Below are 19,163 nucleotides of genomic sequence, written 5' to 3'. Positions count from 1 at the left end.
AAAATCTTCTTCCAATACATTTTTTGGGCATGAAAAAGGATTGCATGCTGTAAGTTTAGATTTCATTTTAGTGCTTCCTACATTTTTTTTCAAGTTTTTCATGGGTATTTCAATTGTATTCCAATTATGGTTTTAAATTGTGGTTCAGCTACGGTTACACTCCAAACATTTATACTGCAACAAAATAGGAGAAAATTGAGAATGTTGCAAATGAGTTTGTAGTTGTGATATAGTTGAACAGACCTCAAAATCATTTACATTAGGTTGCAATTGATGGATGACTCTAAGGTACTATCAATGGAAACTTCTACTTATAGTATAGTATATCCTTCGCCGTTTTACATATTTATATGGTTTCTGTTTGAAAATAAAATGAGTCATTATATGATTCACTCACTGGCTCTAACATTGTTTAATTAGAACAAGTGATTTTTGAAAAGTTGTAGGCTATGAAGCACGGACACCTTAGGAGTTGGCGTGTCGCGGTGTCCGACACTTTTACGACCCGTGTCGGAAAAATCAGACAATTCTTTGCTTTGACATTCTTTAAATCGGTGTTTGACACCTGTTTGACACTCTTACAACACATGCCAGACTATTGAGACGAGTGTAGTTTATTTTACAGATAGATTGTGCCTAATTATTGAATGTTTAAAGTAGTTTTGTTAGAATTAATTAGTTCAAATGTGAATTATTAGTTAAAATGTTAATTCCTTTTCAGGTTATCAGTGTTCCTGAAGAAGTTGTCCTGGCTCAACAGGCATACTTGCTGTTTTATGCAGAACATGGCACACCCTGGTTCTCTTCTGTTGTTAAAAACTGAAGAGAGAGATTTAAAACCAATATCAATGGAAACTGAAGAGAGAGATTTAAAACCAATATCAATGGACAACACACAGGATTTTGCAAATGATGATTCGCAGTTGGCATATGAGACACTTTCGATGTACGGATATGACATAGACATGGAATACATGAAGTATATGATTTGACGGGTTCATATATGTATGTATGATTAAGATTCCAACGGTGCAGATGTTAAAATTAATGACTAATTCTCTCTCCGACCTTGCTAGTTCTTTAAACAAAAATGGGAGACTCAAAGAGGTATACCATTCTGTTATGTTTTTTCCTCAGCCAAAGTATGGTTATTAGTGTAGGTAGTATCAGCTGCAATGATTGACAACTGTCGACAACTGTCAGTTTATGACCTAGGGTAGCAGGTCACCTTGTTACCTCTATAAGTAACAAGGTGCCACCTCATTGTAACTAACTTTACCAATTATAACAGAAACAGTTAGAAATGAAATTATTTAATTGTATTCTCCCTTGAATCAAGAAGAAATTTTAGGAAATAGAAACAACATATTATGAATTAAAAACAGAAAATATGCACTATTAAAAAGAGAGAATCACGGATTCTCCAACAGTGTGCATAAAAGTAAGAGTGCTTAAACTATGAGTAAAACACCTCCACTCCTTCAAGACTGCCGTGTTGTTTCTATTGATTATGACTTTGTAAAATTAAATAAGTTCAAGTATTTTTAGATTGTGGTTGTACAATGACATTGTGAGTAAGTTGTGGCTAAAAGTATGTATTAAGAATTTAGTATATTTTTCCAAGTTACTTTTGTTTTTGTATGGTGTATCACTACAGGTTTCAATGGTTGTAAGCTTGTGCTGTAAAGTATCATGGCTCTGTATTAAATGCCACGGTGATAAACTGTCAGAAGGTGTTTTGGAAGAGTTTCTAAGGCTTGCTGATACAAAAGCTGCCTGGCATTTAAAGATTAATTTCATACCCGGAAATGATGACATAGAGAAGAAATTTATTAAGACTTTAGAGAAATGGTCTAGTGTTAGAGATCTGAATGAGAAGATTGAAGCTCCTATACATGTGATGAAGCAGTGGGTGAAGGTAGCATTACAAATCATTAATTTTGTTTTTAACAGTTATATTTTAAGTTTGCTTCTTCCTATTGATTATTATATTATATTGTATACATGTAGGTACAATGTGTAGCTGAAAGTGAAACTACGAAGGCTCGTTGTTTATACAGTCTATTGTCATCTTCTACAAAATTCTCAAAGGGGAACATTGGCCCAATCATAGAACAGGTTCAGCCACGTTGTAGACATTTCCTTTGAATGGAAACTTCATCACAATTACAATGCTATGCATTTGATGTTTATTCGACCTTTTTGTCTTTGTGTATCTTTTCCTCGTCTGTTTAGGAACTTACTGCATATGCGGAGATGAGTGATAAATACCATGAATTTGTCAGAACATGATACTGAAAATTGTGACAACAGTGACAATTCACGACAACAGTGACAATGGTGTAAATATAATACTAACAATTTGAAATTCCCATAAAAAAACAAAGATAAAACATGTCTAAGAAGGCCCATACATTTGAAATTAGTTTCATTGCAGCTCCTTGAATTTTGGCAACTGTGATTTCTCCTTGAAAAAAGCTACCATGGTCGCCAGAACTCGTATGAGAGCTTGCAGTCAAACAAGAGAAAGTCTGTAGAAAACCCTATTAATGAGGATTGGTTTCCTTTAAGGCTGTCCATCCAAAATTTAATATTAGAAATATTGCTAAACTCATCCAATGAATTTCGGATGAATTCCTCATCCACAGGCAAAACGCAGAGAGCGTCAATTTGAAGATCAGGATCAACAGCCGGTATGCGCCATTGAGGAGTTCCTTGAAACCCTGAAGAGACGTTGAAACCAAAATACTGTCGCACCATGTTTCTTATGCAAAAACTATATAAACCAATAATACATAAGAAGAAAAACAGACCCTCGAGTGTACTAAATCTATTATGTTAACGAGTAGAATCATAATTCTGTCAAAAAATGCAAAATATCCTCCCTATTTTGAAGAGGGAGGATATTTTGCATTTTTTGACAGAATTATGATTCTACTCGTTAGCATAATAGATTTAGTACACTCGGGGGTCTGTTTTTCTTCTTATGTATTATTGGTTTATGTAGTTTTTGCATAAGAAACATGGTGCGACAGTATTTTGGTTTCAACGTCTCTTCAGGGTTTCATGGAACTCCTCAATGGCGCATACCGGCTGTTGATCCTGATCTTCAAATTGAAGAGTGTGTTAGTGGAGGAATGGTTGACTGTATTATGGGAAACTAGGAGGCTAAGTCACGCTCTCTGCGTTTTGCCTGTGGATGAGGAATTCATCCGAATTCATCCGAAATTCATTGGATGAGTTTAGCAATATTTCTAATATTAAATTTTGGATGGACAGCCTTAAAGTAAACCAATCTTCATTAATAGGGTTTTCTACAGACTTTCTCTTGTTTGACTGCAAGCTCTCATACGAGTTCTGGCGACCATGGTAGCTTTTTTCAAGGAGAAATCACAGTTGCCAAAATTCAAGAAGCTGCAATGAAACTAATTTCAAATGTATGGGCCTTCTTAGACATGTTTTTTTTTTTTATGGGAATTTCAAATTGTTAGTATTATATTTACATCATTACTTTATCTAAGCTCATTACTTCATTCTCTGATAATCTTCTCCTAGGATCTTGTTCCAAGTCATTGCACTTTTCTTGCTGGAAATCTTTATAGTGCTTTGTGTCAAAGACTTGTCGCTAATGGGAAGTTAATAGAGGTAAGTAGCAATGTTTTTGATTTTACTCATTGGAATACTGATCATAAGTGTTGCTTTTCGTGTGAGAGATTTCAGTGCTGGTGATGGATTTACAGATGACATATCAATGATGTCATAATTTTGTTTTGTTTTACATTTAGTTGTCCTTGCCTTGTCTCCTGACTTATAGTTTTTCTTGTCTTTTTTGCTTATTACTTATTAGGCTCTTTCTTTGGCAAAAAAGCTTTTAAGTTACACGACAAACTTTTCAAAATGAAATTTAGCCACATTTTTCCGAAGAATGATAAAAAAGTTGATCTTTGGAAGAATTTTATGGATGGTGTTGATAAGCTTGAAGTGGACAATTCAGTTGTTAGGGAGGCTTTTCAATTTGATTCTCTGCCATCAGACTTTAAAGACAATTATCTGAGTCCGTGGAAAATTATGCAGTGTTACCTTGAAAGTACTCTATAAGTTTGGCTTATATTTTGTCATCCTATCATTAATGGACTTATAGTATTTGTAGAGAAGCTTTTAATGGACTGCATTTCAATGCCATATATACATGCAGATAGGAGTCATTCATGAAATCATTGGGGATTTCATTGAGGTTGAAACCTATATTTGACGAGGGGGAAGCAATATCCCATTCGCTTCAGTTGCCATTGTTTACAGTTTGCCTTTTCTTCCTTCTTAGGTGTGTAAGTTACTTGTAGCCTTATTCCCCATTGTATTGGTAGGTTTGGTTATTTATTTTTAGTGTAAAATTAATTTGCCATTTTTTGTTTTGAATTACTAGGAAAACTATACCTTCGGAGAAGACTTTGGAATTTGGCAAAAATTGAGTTTGATTGTGCCCAACAGATTTTGAAAGATAACAGCAGATTTTATTGCTCAAAGTGTAGATTAATACTCGAAGTTACTCTTCATCGGTATCTTGGAGATTTGTTTAAAGCTAATGAAGAGGGATATACTGAAGAGACGGCAAAACAAAGGTACAGATCAGCTCTGAGTAAATTAACTCATTCTGAATGGAAAAACCCTCTGAGTGGTCGTGAAGACTATGGTTATGAAAACTATGGTCATGCAATTGAAAGATATGCAAAATGCGCTGCTGAAAAGACTTGTACTTGTGGTATAAAGAATGTAGCAAATGAAGATGTAATGAGATCTGCTAAAGTAGGGCCAGTAACCAAGATTGAATCCAAACAAAGTAGAAAGTCTAAACCTTCTGCCAAGGTTATATCAAAGGAACCAACAATAGTGACTCGTTCCAGATCTCAATCTATACAGCAGAACCAACATTTGAAAAAGAGAAAGTTAGAAGTCTATGAAACAGACGAAGGTAGCCAAATTTCTAATTTGCCGGACATTTCTTCAAGGTGAGCAATATTATTCATTTTATCTGAAATGAATCATTGGCACTACCTTCCATCTAAAATTTTGAAATCTGGGTTGTTGCGTGATTTTATTATTCTCAAAAGGGAGTTTATTCGGAGGAAACTTTTGATGAGGCTTCTCACTCAATTAGGTATGTCTGCCATTTCACATTTTATTTGTCTTATGTAAATGCGTGATTGTTCCGTTGTCATTTGCACCTAGTGAATAGAATGGTAACCCACATTCATAGTTTTCGAGCATTAGCTGTAACTTCTCTAGATGTAACTTCTCTAGATTAAGCACTGGTTCATTAACTAGCTTGCCACTAAAATAGCTTAATTGAAAGTTTACTCATTCCACTTTTGAGTTTGTTTTGGTTGATATTGGATAGTATAAGATGGAATGAAATGGAATATAATTAGATTTAAGAAAATGAATGTTATGTCATTTTAATCCATTCTACTTTATACCATCAGTCCAAATATACCTGTATGGAATAAAACTTTTTCCTTTTCTTTTTCTAATATGAATGTTCATCTGCAGTGAAGTGTTTTGCATCTCTTGATCAAATCGATTTAGCAGAGGAAGTTCTTTTGAAAAGCATGTCGCTTCTGTTTGGCGGAATCCCCATCGGCCATAGGTTTTCATCAATTCCCGTAGATTCGTTTGAAAAATTAGTTGCTAAGGAGATACCAGGAGATGTATTCACTATTGAGCGCACAGAGATTATCTATAGCATATGTTGGTATTCTTTGAAATGCTATCCTTCCAAATTTTCAAGGTAGGCATTGGCATCCAAAACCTGTCATTTCAGCAATAATATATGAATGACTTACTAACTTGCAATGTAGAACTATATTTTTGACATGCTTTGAGAAAATATTTGCGTCTTCCTAATATGGCATTTAAGCTGTATGTTTGTCATCAAGAGTGTCACAAGTTTGCTTCACTAGGAGTGTCATCTAAGTTGTAATAGATAAAAGTTGGCAATTTTTAACATACAATTTTCCAATGATATTCCGATAAAAAAAAAGCATCTGAAAGTTGTTGCGAAAATATTAATTTTTGAATCCAATTTTTTATGCTCTTCCAAATCCCTTATGCTCTTGTTGAAATCCTTGCTTTCCTGTATTCTTACAATAGTTTCTCCCTTTGAGTTTTGTTTATAAATTGTTATATTTGCTGCTCTTGGAACATAAAATTTGATAGCTAACTTCTATAGACTTGGGAAATTTTGGTTTTTCCTTACAGGAACTTTTTTATAATCAATCTCACATCAAGTTTGAAGACATTGTTTCTTGGCTGACAGTAGCTTTTGTACTCTCTCGTGAGGTTCCCATAGTTTTTCAAAAGGTTGTATTCTCTATCTTCACGTTATTATTGTGACAATATTTCGCGCAATTGATTTAATTTTTTAACAGGCTATAATCTCGTAATTTTGAACACTTCATACATTGATACCTGTCTTGACAATTTTTAAAGCTAAATAAAATAAAACTAAATCTGAAAAAAGAATGTAACTCTTTGATTTCTACAACTTCCTATTATGCTAATTGAAATCCACATCTTGTATGTACAAAAAGCTCAAATATATATCCTCTTCATTGTTTATAATTGAAAGTTTAAGTGAAGTTTCTGATATAGCAACCCACATAGGTAGTAAGTAAAAAGTATCCACTTTACAGAATTCAAAGATATTAAAAAATTTATAACTTAGAAATTTGATATGACAGGTTGTTGTATACTTGTTGTCAGAAATGAACTTGAAGACTCATGTTGTCTTATAATGTACGAATGCACTGTGTGTTACTTAACAATCCTTTTTTATGCTATGCACGTCCATGTTGTCTTATTTTATCACTTGGGCTCTTTCAGTTAATGATCTTAGTTTTGGTAATGACACTGCATCAGGTGTCTAAATTACTCAGTTTGATGTTCTTGGTTTCTTCCTTGAGTGGGCAATTTCCAGTGCCATCTTATAGCAAATCTTCAAATGAAAGTTTTTAGTCTTCATATTTCCACCAAGCTACAATTGGAACCCATCATACAAACCAGCTTCTCTCACGTTTGATTGAGCGATGCAAGGTACAGTCCCTTGTTGATGTTGAGACAAATCTTAATGTTTATCAATATTGTGTCAAGTGTATAAACGCTAACTTACTTATATAGACTATGCTGTACATTAAGTATAATAAATATGTTTTATCGATTATTATATAATTATTAGTACAAAAAGTTATCCCGCTATCCCACTATCCCACTTTTGGGACCGGTCGCTCTGCTATTCGGGATTAATAACTCTGGGTTCAGTATTGAGGAGGACTCTATGTTGGTATTAGGAGAGAGGGTATGAGGTGAGGATGAGTTAGGGGTAGATGAAGAAGTGAGTGAGACAGGCTGAGCAAAAGTATCATAGGAGAAAGAAACAGTCATATAATTGGGCTGAATGTGTCGAAGAAGAATTGTCAGTAGTTGCATTTGTAGGTAAGGGTGATGCTTGAGGAGTCAAGAGAGAGCTAGGAGAAAGATTGGATTCAAAGGAACTTGAGGAGGGTTGGGTAGAAGCAGTAGGCAGGGGAGAGAGGTCAGGTGTGACTGGAAAAGGTGAGGAGTAAGCAGGGATAGGTTGAGAAGGTACAGTTTGAGAAGAAGTCAGCTGAGGATTGGGAAATATGGCTTCATTAAATTAAATAACACATCTTTAGAAATATAAATCCTTCCATTAAGGGCAAGACAATTATAGTCTTTGTGGTTAGAGGAGTAGCCAATGAAAATACACTCTTCAGAGTGAAAGTTAAACTTGTGAGGTGAGTAAGGTCTTAGATGTGGGTAGCATGCACATTCAAAAGCCTTGAGGAATTTGTAATTAGGAACCTTATTGTAGAGCATGAAATATGGAGATAAGCTGCGGGAAGATAAGCATGTTCTCAAAATTTCAGGGGAAGACTGGCTTGAGCAAGCAGAGTCCGCCCTGTTTCAACTACATGCTTGTGGTTTCACTCCACTGAGCCATTTTGATGAGGTGTGAGAGCAGGCCAGTCTATGGGCAATACCCATATTGTTGAACAAAGTGATAAGGGACTGAAACTCACCTCCCCCATTAGTCTGAACTACTTTGATTTTAGTAGAAAATTGCACTTCAATAGCCGTGATAAAGTGTGTGAAAGTAGTTGAAAAAAATTGTATTGAGACAAAAAAGTTTAAGTGAGACACTTTTCATGAGACAAAGGAAGTATAAGGATAAAGGATGCACCTTAAGCCCAAGGGATAACACTAGTTGAACAACAGAATACAAGTAGTTGTGTTGTAACAACATATATTTCACTGTTGCTTGTTAATTAGTGGAAAATATTAGGGCTGTGTAGGGTGGGACTGTAGGAGGCTGATTAGTATTGCTAGTTCTCTCTTAATGTTAATGAGAATCGGCCAAATTCATAGGGTATTATTAATATGGTTATTTTCAACTTTTGGATGGTGGTATCCATATGACAAGTATTTGCCCAGCTCTTCAATAACAAATATAAAGGCATTTATTATATGCTTCATATTTTGTTTTATTCTCTTCATTAAGGAGTTGTTGTCTTATTCTGCACGTGTTCAAGCGTGGATGATGATTTCACGGCTGAAATTTAAGACTGAACCTGTTGTGCTGTTATTGCTTCTGGATTCTGTTTTAACAGGTATACATATCTCTACTCTTGATACATAGTTGTTCATCATATTAAATCTTATTCGTATAATCTTCATGAAGTTTGACAAGGTAACTTGTAATTGTTTACCACCTTTGTTAGATGAGGAGGGTGATCTGAGTAGTACAGATTCAAACTCATTTCAATTCTTTTAGAATCCTAGAACAGTCTTCAAAATGATTTTAAAAGAGGATTACTTGGTAGGGACGACTCCTATTAGAACAGAAGCTCAAAAGTTTTTTCGTATAACCGAAGACGTGCCATTGATTGTTGTCTTGGTACATTTGTGAGGTACACTAATTTTGTACGACTTCTTCATTTACCGGACTTTGATTTGAGTGTATATTTTCCATCCTTTCTCCATAGTTGAACAACTATGGACTTCATACATTCATTACTAGCAATCTTAAAATTTCAAACAGCAGTATGCACGATGACGTCATTGACAGCGTTGAATTAGTTTTAACCTTCAAGAAACTAATTGTTATTCTGGCAACAAAAAATATAAACTAATTGTTATCTCTCCTTGTACATTTGTCGTTTCTTACCAGGAACCTTGAAAGTTCGTGGTTTGGTTCCTGGAAATGCTTTCTTCTTGGGGAAGTTGTAAACAGCAATATTTTCAACATGGTGCTTGAAAATCTCGTGAGTGATTTCAAATCAAAATGCAAGTTGAATGTAAATGAGGGCATTCTTTAAATCGTTCTTGGATGCTCCAAAATTATTAAATGAAGCTTTTAATATGCTGGAAGTGGTTGACTCTGTGAAAAGAGAGCCTCTAATTCTTGTTTTAGATTCTGAATTGCAGGTAATTCTTCTTATTGTGTTGTCTTGAAATAGTTTGAAGTTATAAATTCTACTTTTTAAATGATTAGGAATATACATCGTTTAGTGGTACAGTAGAATAGAATGCTTATACTTTTTAAAATTTATTTCAACCTTCTATGTTGAAATGAGCAATAGCTGTTGTTTATTTCATATTTCAATAATCAATATACATATGACTTAATTCAAAATTTATACAATCAGATTGTGTTTGTATATGTTTTTGTTTTAATTGGCGGCCTTGTGTGTTTTTTTAATCAAATAATTAATGACTTCGATAACAAATCTCTCTTGCCTGAAACAGATTTTCCCTTGGGAGAGTATGTCGATTCTGAGTAACCAGTAAATTTACTGTATGCCATCGATCAGTAGCACGAATGATCAAGTGGAAAATCATTTGATTCCCTTTCCTAATATAGACCCTCAGGATGCTTTCTATATAGTATATCCAGAAAAGATCTGTCAGAAAGGGTTTGACGAAAATTTTGAACATCAAACTTTAAGGTAATATGTTTGTTTAAATTGATAAGAGTAGTTAAGAAAAATATTCATATCTATTTGCATTCATGTTAGCTGTATTATCTACAAGTTCGGTGAATATTTATATTTTAGGTTACTTTATAAAAAAAGGCGGGTTCTAAACCCACCGTCAAAGAGTTTGCTCATGCGTTGTAAAATCACGATTTATTGTTGTGTTTTGGTCATGGAAGCGGTAAATAGAAATATTTGAAGTAATGCCTAATGCATATACTATTGATGGAATTTCAATAATATATGAATTAGGCATTATTTTAGATGTTTCTACTTACCGCTTCCATGACCAAAATACAACAATAAACCGTAATTTTTCAACGCCTAGCCTTTTCCTACAAAGTAACATAAAATTTAAATATTCCCCGGACTTATGAATGATACTGTTAGCATGAATGCAAATAGACATAAATATTTTTCTTAACTACTCTTATCAATTTAAACAAAGTATTACCTTAAACTTTAGATATTTAAAATTTTCGTCAAATCGACAGATCTTGAGATCACCTTCTGGATTTATTATAAAGAAAGCATACTCCTGAGGGTCTATGTTAGGAAAGGGAATCAAATGGTTTTCCACTTGATCCTCCATCATTATAAGGAATGGGAATTGCAAAAATGCTGCTCCTTATCGATGGCATACGGCAAATTTTCTGGTTACATATTTTTTGAAAATTATTGACTTTAGGCAAAGGTATAATGGTAAAAGCATATCCCTTGGGGGTTGGCATGTATAAGTGAGGGCATGTTAAATGCTACTCGGAGTGTAACTTAGAATCAATAAACTGTAGCCATGGGCCAAAAATTGAAGCTTTCATGGGTCAGGCACGGAAAGCTTGCAGGTGGCCCCACTCATCTGAGGCATCCACTATCTGTTACGGGGTTCCTGCTGGAATCTGGAAGAAAAAAAATGATTTTTTTTTTAAATCAAAATAAGTTGTCTGGAACAACGGTTTGGAAATTAAATTGATTGAGGTTAAAATCCTGAACAAAGTCTTTTAATAATATTTCAAGCATTTATAGTGAAAAAGATTTACTTTTGTTATATGTTTTTTGAATCCGGAATTATGAATTTATAGGTGTAGTGTTGTTTTACATGGTTGGCTTCATCAACCTTTTTTTACTTAAGTGTTACACCTTTTCTCTTGCATATTTTCTTATTTTAAAACATAGTCATTGTCATTAATGATTGTTATTAATTACAAAAACAACTAGGGTCAACCAATCAATATTAATCCCTCCAATTGAGTTGGTAGCTATCTAAAAGTATTAGGAGAGAAGGAGTTGAAGAGCAAGATTCAATCTCTGACGAAAGAATATATATATATATATATATATATATATATATATATATATATATATATATATATATATATATATATATATATATATATATATATATATATATATATATATATATATATATATATATATATATATATATATATATATATATATATATATATATATATATATATATATATATATATACTCATTTTACTTAGCGGGCCTGCCTCGCTCGTTTTTTGGCGGGAATAAGGCGGACAGCAGACGGGGCTGGCAGTTCGTTTTGCCACCCCTAGAGTTAGAAGTGTGGTTTTCCGCGTAGACCCCTAGAGCTAGAAGTGTGGTTTTCCGCGTAGGAATTTGGATTAGAGTTGAATTTAGTATATTTTAAACCAGTTGATTTTCATTTAAAATAAGTATTTTAATAATTTATGAGTCATGTCTCGGATGAAAATATGGGGCGTTACAAAAACAAGTATTAGATTCACATATTGGATACACTTTATGTCCTTTGACACTGTATTCAACCAAATTGTCATATGCAGGAAAGTCGTTGATTGTGCAAAATAAAATTGCACACATCTTAAACTTTTCACCAGAATATGCATCATCAACGTCAATGCCTTTCTCCTACAAAAGTCTTAAATCTTCAATTAATGAACTTATATAAACATCTATGTTGTTTTCAGATTGTCTTGGTCCAAAATTAATCATACTTAATAGCGTATACTTGCATTTCTTGCTCAATCAAAGACAGGTTGTAAATTGTCAAAAGGTCAAGCCACGAAGAATAATGAGTACTCAGATTGTCAAGGGAATCATTCCATCCGACTGACACCTTATACATTACATCTAGACTTTATCATTTTAGCTACAAATTCTCTAAAATTTTAGGTGCAACTAACATGTATTGGCTATTGTTTTTAATTTCACAACAACACGACAACGATCCTCAACATCTTCATCTCTTTGCAAAATATACTCTCAAACTTAATCCACCACAACAAAATCAAGAACCCGTTCAAACACATTTCATAAAATTCAATTAACAAATTCCATTTTTATTCGGTTTTGAAAAAAAGAAAAACAAACAACCCCCATGGTTGATATAAACAATACACATAAACTTTAATGAAGAAAAACACTTATTTTAAATCCTAATTCATTCAGTTCAACCAAAATGTGTCCTTATATGAACAACATGGTTTGGGGTCATGAGATTTAAAATGAAAGTTTTGACGATGTTATTCTCACAAACACTTGCACATAATATCAAAAGATGTTGGATGATTGTTGACGTACTGTTGTGAAACAGATAAACATATTTATTTTGGTGTTTACCACTTTCTGTAAGAGAGGTTTACCATATTTATATACATAGTTTGAAAAAGATGCATTGACAGCAACTATGCGTGTTTGAAGAAATTTTTGTTAGAGTTTTATAAACGGGATGAAGAAGTTAAACGAAGAAGGGGATGCACTTTATTCTATTAAATAAATTTATTAAAATTTAATCACGTGGCATCATTAAAAAGATGTCAAGTCTTTAATGTTACCTATGCAATGTTATCTATGCAAATGAGTCTGTCATCTGAAGGGAGATCACCAAAATAATATAAAATATGATACGAATAAAAAACTCGTTTTTTCACTTGAAGACTAAAAAGTTATCAAAATTAATATACGAGGATAAAAACTGCATTTAAGTCAATAATTTTTTAAAAAATAACTTTAAATAAAATTTAATTTGAATAGTTATTTTTAAAATAATATTTTAGATATTTAGGATACTTGAGGAAATGATGTCCTTAGTGATAGTTAGAGGCTTAAGATACATTAAAATTATATTTACAAATTTATTTTATTATAGTGTTACTTAAATATTAATTGCGAAAGACAAAAAATCCACAGGATTACACTACAATATTGTGATTGGTGTACAAATCTTCAGATTCTAAAACATATACCCCCTCCATCTCATAATAATAAGTGTCTTATTTGAGTTTTTCCTCGGTTCTTAAGAAAATAATTAGATGTGTTGATTTTAATGATAAATTTAATATTATTTACTAAAATATCCTTATTTATTATAGGTAGTGGAGTAGTTGGAAAACGTAAAAGTTGATATATATGGGGGTATAGTAGTGGAAAAAAATAATAAATGTTACATTGATATTCTAAAGAGACATTTATTTTGAGACATAAAAAAATTAAAAATAAGACACTTATTATGAGACGGAGGGAGCCGAGTGTTAAACGATGCTACTAATTCTATTGGAAGTAGTTTTATTTTTGGAAGTAGTTTTATTTTTAAAAGCGGTATTATGGGTAATGTCAGTTCTACTAGAGTTTACTCCCTCCGGTCTCAATTATAAGCAAACATTTAATTTTTAGATTCATTCAACAATCAATGTATTTAGTCTAATAATAGACTAAATACATTGATTGTTGAATGAATCTAAAAATTAAATTTTTGCTTATAAATGAGACCAGAGGGAGTATATGTTATACGGTGAAGTCATAGAGGGAAACATTTATACTTTAGGCAATAGAAGAATGGCAACGGCACCGTTGCTTAAAGGGTAATAAGTTGCGCTTTTTTGTCGTTGAGTTTCTAGATTTTTATGTAAAACGTCCCATTTTTAGGAGAAAAACTTGCATGGATACAAACATAAATCATGAATGTTAGGAACAACCAATAAGAAAAGAGAAAATTTTAAATTTATTTAAAATTTAATTTCTTTTTTAATTGGATTCATGGGGTGGTTGTGATTGAGTAGGAGAGAGAAAAAATATTTTTATTTTTTAAAATTAATAAAAAATTGTGATTGGTTGTTTGTATAGCCACCTGTTATGTTTGTGCTCATGCAAGTATTTTTCCATTTTTAGTCTGTGCTACGGTTTATAAACGGTCGGTGAATTGAAACCGTCACTTATTCATTTTACACCATACTTCTAAAATGTGGGTGAATTGAAATTGTCACTTTTATTCATTTCTTATATAATTGGACACGCTTTAAACTAGTTGTTTATTTTAATAACTATAATTAACATTGAAGGTTCGAACCCCTATCTCTTGTCTAACAATTGTAAAAGTTGAATCTAAATTATTCAAAGCGCTAAAAAAATTTATCTTAAAAAGGAATCAAACCCAAGAGCTAAATGTTGCAACTACACGTAATTTTTTTTTTAATTAACCAAGTATTTCAAAAAAATTACATAAATAACTAACATTTCAAAATATTTATAATTTACACGTTGTCGCCACCCCTATTGGCGAGTACATTGGTTTTAGGAGCAATTTGCCACTTCCATTGGCGACTTCATTTGATTTTTGGAAGTCGCCACTAGAAGTGGCGACAACATTGTTTTGTTTTTTTCCTATAAATAGAAGGCAATTCCTCCATTAAAATTCACTCATTTCTTCACCAATTTTCTCATTTTCTCTACACATTCTTTCTCATGGCTCACATAAGGCCACTGTCATGTCAGTGAACATCATTCAAGCGTCCCGATCCTAAATTGGTTTGTCTCTGAAGGGATGGGCATGTTGTTTTCTCTCCCGTCAAACCCCCATGTCAGTTAAATTTTGGAACATTCATTCCTTTGACCAACTCAATAGGACTCTGATGTCTTTTTTAGAGGGGGATTACAAACTCGGTGAAGTCATCCGAAGGATCCAGAGGCTTAGAACAAGGACCTCGTCTGAGACCGGAGAAAAGGAACATTGATGGGATGACGTGAAAGGCGGCGTTGATTTCATTCTAATAATGCATGGATCAGATGACATTATTTTGTCTGTCGTAATTTCTTAGATTTAATCGTTTATTGTGTTGTTGTTTTAGTCTTTGGGTTGTTGTTTTAATCGTTGATTTTAGATGACATTTTGTTCGTCTTATTGTTTAGGTCTAGTAGGTGTTTGCCATGTATGTTGTAACTCATCTGACTAATGAAAAAAAGTTCATTTTAATGGTAAAATAAATTACAAAGAGCAGTGAACCTAAAAACTATGATTTGGAACTAGATCCACGATTGGGACACTGTTCTTATTATTCCCGACCTGACGACATATACTACACTTCCTTTGCATTTTATCAGTGGCGTCCATTTCGGTTCTAATACGCTTGCTTTTTGGTCGACCGCTTTTATTTTGCCACATTAAATCGTTGTGCCAAACAATTTTCCCGTCATACACTGGCAAATATGCCTCCATTGCTACCACCAGAAAGTAATTGTCGTATACACTGAGCTACGTTGATACCTTGTAAATCGGAGATACCTTTGATAATTTATCAAAGTGAGTATGTGAACAGTCTGCAATGACATGGGAGCAAGGCATACGATAAACTTGATATTGGTCGCAGTCGCACCAACGATATGGTATTATGACCCGATACTCTTGTCTTGGCAACCTATGGTTGTGGTTAATTGTTTCTTTGACACTAAGAGTGTGGCCATAGCGGTCGAATTCTGTAACTCGATGGGTGTTTTCTTTGGCAGATTCTTGTTGCACAAATTTCATGTAGATATCATCGAGACGTATAACTGGGGTTTTGCGGTTTTGGCTTACCTCTACAGCTCCTAGTGTCAAAATTCTAAAAATGGAACCTCTATATTTTATGGATGTGCATTCTTTCTCCAATCATTGGGATGGTGGAGAATGTCGAGGCTAGCCCCCAAAAACCCACACATCTTTGTCTTCCCGTACGCGACAAAGTAAGTTTATGGCATTATTTCATTTAGTGTATTTATTCTATAAATAACTGTAAATAATTTGATTTCTCTTTTTTATTTGTTTAGGTTTAATGCAATAGGATTGAATTACAACTTAACTCCCAAAAATAAAATCATCTTTTATCGCCAACTCTTGGATCTTCTTCGACCACAAGATGTATTACCACTAAATTATCCATCTTCTAACTATTATTGTAATATAAAGCATCCTCTCTAATTAATATTATTTTTTTTGCTTTGCAGTTTATTTGGAGACCATATTTAGAACTGGACCATGAACCCAACCAAGCTGATGCAGCTGTTTGGACAACAAAAACGCCCATCATACGCTTCACCACTGTGGAGATGCACCACAGTGACCGTGTCAAACTCCAATTCGACAATCTCAAAAAAGTCAGCAACCAGTGGTACATACAAAATTGGAAGTCATTCACTAAGGACTTCCGTAAAATGTGGAAACGGCGTGCCCACTATGTCCTGGAATTCCCAGTGTCGCCAACAAAAATAAAACCAACAAGTGAATATGTGAACTGGTATAGATCGGCTACAAATCCTGAAATGATTGTGTCTGACCCTTTCCATTTGGACGACCCACGAGCACAACAACCGTAATTCCAACAAAAATCGCAATATTTCCAACAACAACAACAATATTACCAACAACAATAACCACAACAATATTACTAACAACAAAAACAGCCAAATTACCAATAACAACAACCAATTTATCAACAACAACAACCAATTTACCAACAACATCAACAACCCTAACACATGTCCACCTCATAATAATACCAACACTACCAACCCCAACCACAAGTCAACCTCAACCACCAACTCAACCCCGACCACAAACTCAACCCCACCATCAACACTTCCAACACACCGAAGACTAATCTGGAGGGCTCCTCCAGATCACCACTTAACCCCGACACAGGTATACATGACGAACACCAGTCATACAACCAACTCTCTCATCAAACATCACAATACCCCAGCCAACGACCAATTAGCTTCAACACACCACTACAAACATTATATTTTAACCAACCTGATTCAACCGCCAACTACCAGAGACCACATTTTAAGGCCGCACCCACCAGAAGCCATTTTGTCCAACCAAGACAAAGCTTTGAGGGCGCTGCGGGCACCCGCGTTTCTTATAGCGGGAAATTAAGAGGTCAAGGTCAGCTGACATATTTTGTAGACCCGGAGTGCATTTAAGAGCCATCGACCCAAACACAACAGGAACCGGAAATGGGGAGTCGTAGGAAAAGGGTACGACTGGGGGAACAATACCAACTCGTGAGCCATCTAGATAAGTTATTAGACCTCCGCCGTACGGGTCGTACCAGGGTATCTGCACCAGGTCCGCCAAATATGTAATTGTAGACCCTATTATGATTAATGAAATTGTAGTTTTCTTATTAATATAAAATGGTAGTTTTTTTTATTAATATTATTTATCTAAGTAATGTAGTTAATTAAGTAATATAATTTAACAACGCTGTGCGGGTCGTACCAGGGTCGTCCGCACTAGGTCTGCCAAATATATAATTGTAGACCCTATTATGATTAATGAAATTGTAGTTTTCTTATTTATATAAAATGATAATTTTTTTATTAATATTATTTATCTAAGTAATATAGTTAATTAAGTAAAATAATTTAACAATGGTCAAAATAATTTAAGTTAAGTTAAAGTAAATAAAATGAAAAAAAAAAACAAAAAACAAAACAATATTGTCGCCACTAGGAATGACGACTTGCTCCAAAATTAAAAGAAGACTCCAATGGGAGAGGCGAATTGCTCCTAAAATCAGTGTCTTCGCCAATAAGGATGGCGACAACGTGTAAATTATAAGAAAAAATGGCCATTTTTATGAATATTTTGAAATGTTAGTTATTTATGTAATTTTTTTTGAAATACTTGGTTAATTAAAAATAAAATTCACGTGTAGTTGCTACCACTTAGCTAGCTAGATTTTTTTGTCAATTTTTCTTCCTTTTATTTATACATAAACACAGTCCTAATTCTTTAAGTCTAAAAATTTAGTTTCAGTTATTGTTTCCTGTATTTAATTTTTTTTATTAATATGAACAAAATTTAAAACAACGTTAAAAACAAACAAATAATCAAAATTTATAAATAGACAAAAAAATGTATTTAAAAATTAGAATAGTTTTTAATAATCAATTTTTTAAAAAAAAATCCCTAAATAACTACTCTTTCACACATATTACCAAAGTAACCACTTTTCAAACAAAAAAGATTCATCACACAGAGGAGACGCCACTCTATGTGGTGCATGCATTTTTAGGAGGTGGCGCCACACTGCATTGTCCATGCACTTAGGACATGCCATGTTGTTTGGCACATCGGTGTTTTTTTTTCATTTTTTATTTTTTAACAAAATAATAATAAATATAAATAAAAATATTATGTGGAAAAAGATATTACGCAATATTACGTGGAAAGACATGTGAAGGTTGGGTGCTTGAGTGGTTTGATGTTTTGATGTACATTGCTTGGGTGCTATGGTATGATGGGGTGGTATAATATGGGTCATCAAAGTTGTGGTAAGATGAGGTGCCAACATATCGTTGGTGGCGGTCCAGTTCATGTTCTTGGTTTTGTGTTTGAGTTTGTGGCATGAATTGTTGGCGTGTTTGAGTGGATGTGATGATGTAAGGTTGTTGGGTTTGGATGGGTTGACAATGTTGTTAGAGTTGGTATTGTTCTAGGGTTGGTTGTCACGGGGTTGATTGTTAGGTATATGATGAAGCTCTTTGGCGTGATTCGATCAAATTTATCGATGGAGACATAAAAAATTGTTAAAATCGATGTATACCAATTCATATAATGGCAAGTTGGTCTAGCATCACCATTATAGATTGGTTCGTTTATGAAAAGTTCATATCCGTGCCTCCATTGACGACATTCCTCTTTGGCGAATTGTCTCAAATCCTGATATCTCCATTGGCCATCTACTCTTAATTGATGCCATTGTCCAAAACACACAGAAGGATCTAAGATACCTTGTTGCATGCCGAACTCCAGTTTCACACGATCACTCTACTGCATCTCCGGAG

General features: G+C 33.8%; 1 pseudogene; it reads left to right on the top strand.

The window, feature by feature from the left end:
- The first annotated feature begins 150 nt into the window (after window positions 1–150).
- Window positions 151–9,457, top strand: LOC131630340 (separase-like; annotated as a pseudogene).
- The last annotated feature ends 9,706 nt before the right edge of the window (window positions 9,458–19,163 follow it).

The sequence above is a fragment of the Vicia villosa genome, unplaced genomic scaffold, assembly GCF_029867415.1.
Source record: "Vicia villosa cultivar HV-30 ecotype Madison, WI unplaced genomic scaffold, Vvil1.0 ctg.000673F_1_1, whole genome shotgun sequence".
Lineage (NCBI taxonomy): Eukaryota > Viridiplantae > Streptophyta > Magnoliopsida > Fabales > Fabaceae > Vicia > Vicia villosa.
This window is presented reverse-complemented; position numbering and strand designations above follow the sequence as displayed.